The 7,970-nt window shown below is 47.7% G+C and overlaps 1 protein-coding gene across 4 annotated transcripts in view; it reads right to left on the reverse strand.

Annotated features, from left to right (window-relative positions):
- NEK6 (NIMA related kinase 6) overlaps window positions 1-6,546 on the reverse strand; it is a 76,296-nt gene extending 69,750 nt beyond the window's left edge. For 2 of the 4 annotated variants that reach the window (XM_087704569.1, XM_087704567.1), the window contains exon 1: window positions 6,412-6,546. The gene's annotated coding sequence lies outside the window, so the exon portion shown is untranslated. The remainder of the gene's footprint in view (window positions 1-6,411) is intronic. The other 2 variants (XM_087704570.1, XM_087704568.1) reach the window with 1 other exon arrangement.
- Window positions 6,547-7,970: the final 1,424 nt, after the last annotated feature.

A 7,970-nucleotide genomic window follows, 5' to 3' on the forward strand; every position in this document is an offset into this window, starting at 1 on the left:
TTACCTTGCAGACATTTCATGGCCCAACTAAATAACATCATCAGTGCTAGAAGGGAGGGAGGAGCAAGACTGTGGGTTTCTTGATACTCTCTGACCTTGGCTGTTTTCTTGCAGACGTTTCATTACCAATCTAGGTAACGTCATCAGTGCTATTTGAATGGCTCTTGCTCCCTGTTTATATACAGTAGCACTGACCTTGGATGTTTTCTTGCAGGTGTTTCATTACCCAACTAGGTAACATCAGCAGTGCTAGCAGGGAGGGGGGAGGGAGGGAGGAGGAGGAGGAGGAGGAGGAGGACTGCATTTCCTGATGCTCTCTTGGTTGTTTTCTTGCAGATGTTTCATTACCCAACTAAGTAACGTCATCAGTGCTAGAAGGGAGGGAGGGAAAAGGAGGAGGGTTTCCTGGTGCTCTCTTGGTTGTTTTCTTGCAGACGTTTCATTACCCAACTAGCTAACGTCATCAGGGCTAGAGAGTGTGGCTTGTCCTCTATTTATATCTCGTAGCTCTGAGCTTGGTTGTTTTTTGCAGACATTTCATTACCCAACCAGGTAACATCATCACTACATTTCAGTCAAACCCAGGACAGGTTGCTTTGTGCTCTCCTTGTGCCAATGCACAACGCCTACCATAATCGTATTCATGGGGGCAGCTAAGGGGAGCAACCAAGGCTGATCCCTAATGATCACAACCAAAGACACAACAACCACACACAAACAGCCTACACAGGATCCGTAGATCCCCACTTTGCTGGAAAGTTAAGATAGAGAGCTCCAAAACACGTAGGGGAATCTCCAAAGCTTAACTTCCCTACGTCTTTTATTCTGAGGTCTTTCAAAAGTGGAGACAGTTAAGCACCACTTCCAAATTATTATTATTATTCCTAAAAATAGTGCACTCTGATACAAAACCCACATGAGTTGGTGAGCAAACGTGAGTGACATTTCAAGCACACACCTTGCCATCTCTCCCACGGACCTCTGCATGCAGCCTCTGCAGGGAGTTGCAACAAAGAGATGGTCTCCTACACCAGAGCTTGGCCACTTTTAAGACTTGTGGACTTCAAATCCCAGAGTTCCTCAGCCAGCAGCTGAGGGATCTACCGTCTCCAATTGGGATAAATTTACTTGGAGAGCGCCGTTTTACCACATAAATTAGAGAATGTACAATGGAATAGAATAGAATAGAGAATGTAGAATAGAATAGAGAATGTAGAATAGAGTAGAATAAAATAAAAAATGTAGAATAGAATAGAAAATGTAGAAAGAATAGAATAGAGAATGTAGAATAGAATAGAAAATGTAGAATAGAATAGAGTAGAATAAAATAAAAAAACGTAGAATAGAATAGAAAATGTAGAATAGAATATAGAATATAGAATAGAATAGAATAGAATAGAGAATGTAGAATAGAGTAGAATAAATTTTTTAAAAACATAGAATAGAATAGAAAATGTGGAATAGAATAGAATAGAAAATGTGGAATAGAATAGAGTAGAATAAAATAAAAATGTAGAATAGAATAGAAAATGTAGACTAGAATAGAAAATTTCTCAGTACTTAAGATTGTTGTCTTTAACTACTGTCTTTCCCCTAAAATAAGACAGGGCTTTATTTTCTTTTGAACCCCCCCCCCAAAAAAAAATAAGCGCTTGGAGGTCTCATTATTTTGGAGGTGCAGGAGGCCCCTCAATCTTGGCCCACGGATCAGCTGATCCAGAGAGGGCCAAAGGTTCTGACTCTCTTTCTGGCACACTCTTGCCAGCTTAGGTCACTGGGCCTACCGCTCTTTTCACAGCCGCCACTAAGAGAAGGGGCGCTTCAACGAGGGTTTGCGGGAGCAGCCTCCGCGAGGCCGTTCCGTGTGAATGGCAGGTGCATATGGGCCTCGTGGGGCATGTTCCCTCCCTCCCCCCCAGGAAACGGCGGGAACTGGCTGTGCATGCATTTAAATATTTTCGGGGGAGGACTTATTTTGGTGCATGCACTCAAAAGCCTGATTGGGCCTATTATCCGAGGAGGTCTTATTTTCAGGGAACCGGGGTAGACCTGCCTAGTTCAGGGCAAACAAGCTTTAAGAGGATTGTGGGCCTTTCGGAGAAAGAGGAATTTGGGGAAGATCTGATTCTGGCCACCATTAATTCCCAGAAACTTGCTGGAGACGGTGGTGCAGTATCCATCGGCCGACCAATCGAGCCAGCTGCCTTCAGATTTGCAGAGTTACCTCTTCGGTTTATTTAAGGATCCATGACTATCACTGTATCGAATGTTTTCTGATGAATGCCTTTTTACCATGACTGGCCACTAATTATTGTATGCCAGGACTGGAGAACCTTTTCGGCAAGGTTTTATGCACACTGAGAGCTTATGCACCGGAGACCAATTCCTTGGGTGCCTCAAATCACACCTGGCCAATAAAGAATTCTAATTCTAAATGATCAAGCATCGTTTCTATTTTGGCCTAGAATTTAAAAGAGCCACCGTGGATAAGATTTATACCAGGGGGTGTCAAACTCAAAGGCCCGCGGGCCGGATGCGGGCCGTGAGGTGCTTAGATCTGGCCCATAGGGTCGGCCTGGAAATACCAAAGGACCATCCCATGGTGTCCTCTGCTAGCAAAAATGGGGCACGTGTGGTGGCCCCCTTACCCCATTTTGGCCAGCAGCGAGCTGCAGGAGGCCGTCCAGGCTGAAAATGAAGGGCTGTAGGCCCCCTCTGCACCACGTTTTAGCCAGCAAAGTATTGTAGGAGGCTTCTGTCCTGTCCGTCATCCGTCCCGTGTCCCCCCCCACTCCTGGCCGGCCCACCGAAGATAACTACAATGCTATCCTGCCCTCGAAGAAATCCAGTTTCACACCCTGATTTATGCTATGTGGAGATGAATTATGTACATGGAATATATATTTATCTGTTTACAGAGTACGCACAAGGAGAGAGGAAAAAATTACAGTATTCCTGCTACTACCCGAAATGAGAATAATTATAATGAAGATGGGTTCCTGGCAGAGGCGCGTTGCAAATCCCTGCGCTACCCGTTCACTCGTGCATGCACAGAAGTGTCCGGGAGGGTGAGCAGAACTTCCCACCACCGCCTCTACTGGTTCGCCCGATGCGGGCCGACCGAGAGCAACCCACTTCTGGTAACTGCAAAACAGAGGTGGCATTCAGCAGGTTCTGACTGGTTCTGGAGAACTGGTAGCGGAAATTTCGAGTAGGAGAACCAGTAAATACCACCTCTGACTGGCCCCGCCCACATCTATTCTCTGCCTCGAGTCCCAGCTGATTGGGAGGGAATGGGGATTTTGCAGTCTCCTTCCCCTGGAGTGGAGAGGGAATAGGGATTTTGCAGTCTCCTTCCCCTGGAGTGGAGAGGGAATGGAGATTTTACAGTATCCTTCCCCTGGAGTGGGGAGGGAATGGGGATTTTGCAGTATCCTTCCCCTGGAGTGGGGAGGGAATGGAGATTTTGCAGTATCCTTCCCCTGGAGTGGGGAGGGAATGGGAATTTTGCAGTATCCTTCCCCTGGAGTGGGGAGGGAATGGAGATTTTACAGTATCCTTCCTCTGCCATGCCCACCAAGCCACGCCCCACAGAACCGCTAGTAAAAAAATTTGAATCCCACCACTGCTGCAAACTCATTTTAACCTCAATCCCTGGGGAAGAGCGGCTAACTAGAGCACAGATGTGACTCTTTATTCCAGCGAAATGGCTTTATTGAAACTCCAGAGTAAATTGCCGAGTCCTCTTTGGAGGCCTGTTGGCTTCCTTCCACCTATCATTTCTGGTTTTACAGGATGGTCCTACTGGCACGATCCACACGGGGAGGTTGGAAACTGGTTGGCATGAAAATTCCAGAAGGGTGGCTGCCCACAACCACATTGCTAAAACCTCACCTTAAGCTGGTTTATTGCTGAGAAGTTTGTGGTTTTAGCAAGTGATGGTTCTGTTAGTCAACAGCCAAGCCCAAGATAGATGTGTGTGTGTGTGTGAGAGAGAGAGAGGGGGGGGGGAGGGAGAGAGGGGGGGAGGGATAGATAGTTTAGATAGGCAGAAGACAGACACATAGATACAAGAGATTAGACAGACAGGCAGACAGAGATTAGATGGACAGAAGACAGATAGATTAGATAGATAGATAGATAGATAGATAGATAGATAGATAGATAGATAGATAGATAGATAGATAGATAGATAGATAGATAGATAGATAGATAGATAGATAAGACATATAGAGATTAGGTAGATAGATAATAGGTAGATTAGGTAGGCAGAAGATAGATATAAGACAGACAGATAAAGAGATTAGAGATAGCTAGATAGCTAGATAGATAGCTAGATAAGATTAGATAGACAGAAGACAGATACAAGAGATATAGATAGTCAGATTAAAGACAGATAAGAGATCATGATTGATAGATAGATAGATAGATAGATAGATAGATAGATAGATAGATAGATAGATAGATATAGATAGATATAATAGATAGACAGACATAGAGATTAGATAGATAAATAATAGGTAGATTAGGTAGGCAGAAGACAGATGCAAGAGATTAGACAGACAGACAGATAATAAATTAGATAGAAGACAGGTAAGAGAGAGAGAGAGAGATACAGATAATAGACAAAAGAGATTAGATAGTGATAGATAGATGATAGATAGATAGATGATAGATAGATAGATAGATAGATAGATAGATAGATAGATAGATAGATAGATAGATAGATAGATAGCAGATAATATAAAGATGAGATAGGTACAAGAGATTAGAGATAGTTAGGCAGGCAGGCAGACAGACAGACAGACAAACGTGGAGATAAGAGATCCAACAGACAGACAATGTTTATAGCAATTTAACCTGAGGGTTTTCTCCCTGCACTTGGCCAATCCAGAAAAAAACAGGCATGTAAACAGATCTCTCTTGCAGTGTCACATGTGCATCCATCAAGACCCAGGAAAGGTATCCTACCCCAACCTTCCTTGGGTGAGAGGAATGAAGAGAAACCTGTCCCAGCATGGCGAAGGGAAAACCCTGCATGTGAGGCCAGGGGGCCTCCTAGAGACACGGTGGCCTAAAAATTGGAAATCTGTATTTAACCAAAAGGCAGCGGGGGGGGGCTCCCTCCCCTGGGGGGGGCATTCTAGGTGCAGTTTTAAGGGCCACCTGGGCACCAGCCCACTCCGCTGAGTCTCCCTTCCTGCTTGCCGATTCTTTAGTTAGTTAGTTTATGGTCACTGCATGCCGTACAACGAAATTAAATGCGGTCTTTCTAACTATAAAAATAAAAACACGCATCCTTCACATGCCATACAATTGAAATTGAAAACCCCTGATATTGCATTAATGTTGCACTATATCGTAGAATTCAATATCGTTACTTGCCCCAGGATAGAAGCTGTTTTTCAGCCTATTTGTCCATGTTTTTATCGTTCCGGTACCGGCTGCCAGATGGTAATCGTTCAAAAAAAGAAAGGGGTGCCCAGGATAAGATGGATCTTGAAGGATGTTTTGAACTACTTTCTTCTGGGGAAGAAGAGGCGAAACTGGGCTCCAGAGAGGAGGTGGGGTTGTGCCAGTGTTGACTGGCCCCCATCACCAAAATGTCTGCAGGGAGGGGGTTATGCCAAAGCAAGCCCCCCCAAAACCAAAGACACCGTCTCTGCTGCTTGGCTAATTTTCTTAGCCAAAGACTTCCCACTCCAAACTGATGAAATATTTTGATTGTGGGTGGGTGGGCTCTTTTCCCTCGGGCCGGACCTGAACTCGGACCTGGCTGAGGATAGGAACCTCGTCCTGGAAGAGGATCCAAGCAGGACCAACGGGCAGCCCTGTCCATCCTCCCCCTCCGTGTCCCGTCCCCCACGCAAACCCGATATCACGCCCCACTCCCTTCCTCGGGAAACCCCCCCTCCCCGAGCGATTTAGGAGGTGGCGGGGAGGGGGAAGCCCCTTCCCCCCGGCAAACCTTCCAACCGAAGCCCAAAGCAAGCAAGTCCGACGTGGAAAACCCCTCAAAGGCTGGAGAGCCACGCGCGTTGCGTGGAGAGGAGAAAAACAAGGAGGAGAGGCATGGGGTTTATTTGGGGGGGAGGGGCGTGGAAGACCCGAGGGCCACGCTGTTTCCAGGGGGGTGGGAAGCAAAGGCCGTCCTGGACGAGCCACCCACGCCGAGGGCCGCGCGGAGACCCGCTGTAACGTTCACTCGGGGAACTCCGCACGCGGCGGTCGCGCCAACGGGAGTCTCTGGGCTTGCGGGGGAGGGGAGAGGTCAGAAGAAGGGACGGTGGGGCGACCCCCCCCCAGGGATGGGGGGTGGGGGCGTGGCTAGGTCGCCTCTGGGTGCTCCAGCCTCCCCCCCACGGGCCTCGAGCGTCCCTGCCCCGCCCCCACCAGCCCGGGCTTGCTTACCTGCCAAGCGGGCGCCCTCGGGCCCCCTTCGGCGGTGGCGCCTCTGCCCGCGCTGCGGCTCCGTTTGCGGCTCCCGCTGCTCCGGCCGGGGCTCTCCAGCTGTCCGACGCGAAGTTGCCCCACTCCCGCGCGCGTCCCCGCGCTGGCTGGCTGCTCCCTCCGTCCTGCCGACCGCGCGCCGCGTTCCCGCCCCCGCACCGGGGAGGGGGGGCCGGGCGGCTCACAAGCCACGCCACGCGCGCTCCCGAGGCCTCTCCGGGGGCCCCCAGCTGCCACGCAGGCCGCTGCTCGCTCCTCGGGAACGAGCGCGCACGCACCAGGAAAGCGGGGGGAGGACCCGAGAGGAGGAGAAAGAGGGGAGGGGAGGAGTCTTGCGCGCGCGCTCCCGCGCCTTCAGCCACGGCGGTTGGCTGGGGAGGGGGGGGCTCCCCTTGCGCGCCTCCCCTTGCGCGCGGGCCCCGGAGTCGCGGCTCCTCCGCGGTCTCCAAAGCCGCGGGCGCTAGGCTGGGAAGTGGGGGGATCGGGGTGGTGTGCCCCCTCGCCCGATGGAGGTCCCCCTTCTGGCCCGGGAGCGTGGGGGGTGGGAAGCCCAGGGGGGGGGCGGGATTTGGTGGCCGGGGTGTCTCCAAGGTAGCCCCCCCTCTTCTAGGGGACGCACCGATCGCCGCAGCGCCCCTGAACTTCGGTGCGCAAAGACGGAATCGGCGCGCTGGAGAAAGTTTCGGCCAAACAAAAACAAAAAAAGCACCAAGAGTATCTTTGGAGCGTTGTTGTTTCCGTTTGTTGTGGTTGTTCTTTCTGCAACAAATGTTGCCTTTTGGACTTCCGGAAAGAGTTAGCCAAGATGAATGAAAGATTGACACTTGTTGTTGTTGTTGTTGTTAGATTGTTTGAGGGATTCGTTGGGGTGCTTTGAGTTTTTCCAGGAACAGAAGACGCAAATCCCAGAAAAAGTTTGGTGAAGTGAATAGAATAGAATGTAGAATAGAATAGAGAATGTAGAGTAGAATACAAAATAGAATAGAATAGAGAATGTAGACTAGACTAGAATAGAGAAAGTAGAATAGAATAAAGAATGTAGAGTAGAATAGAAAAGAATACAATAGAATAGAGAATGTAGAATAGAATAAAAAAGAATAGAATAGAATAGAGAACGTAGAATATAATATAATAGAGAATGTAGAATAGAATAAAGAATGTAGAATAGAATAGAATAAGGAATAGAATAGAGAATGTAGAATAGAATAATAGAAAGGAATAAGAGATAGCATAGAATACAATGGAGAATATATAATAGAATAGAGAATGTAGAATAGAATAGAGAATGTAGAATAGAATAAGGAATAGAATAGAGAATGTAGAATACAGAATACAGAATAGAATAAAAATAGAATAGAGTAGAGAATAGAATAGAGAATGTAGAATAGAATAGAATAAAGAATAGAATAGAGAATGTAGAATAGAATAGAGAATGTAGAATAGAATAGAATAAAATAAAAAAGTAGAATAGAATAAAAAATGTAGAATAGAATAGAGAATATAGAATAGAAGAAAAACGT

Source organism: Thamnophis sirtalis, unplaced genomic scaffold, assembly GCF_051295495.1.
Source record: "Thamnophis sirtalis isolate CommonGarterSnake01/CBP01778 unplaced genomic scaffold, rThaSir2_p1.2 scaffold_2, whole genome shotgun sequence".
In the NCBI taxonomy this organism is placed as follows: domain Eukaryota; kingdom Metazoa; phylum Chordata; class Lepidosauria; order Squamata; family Natricidae; genus Thamnophis; species Thamnophis sirtalis.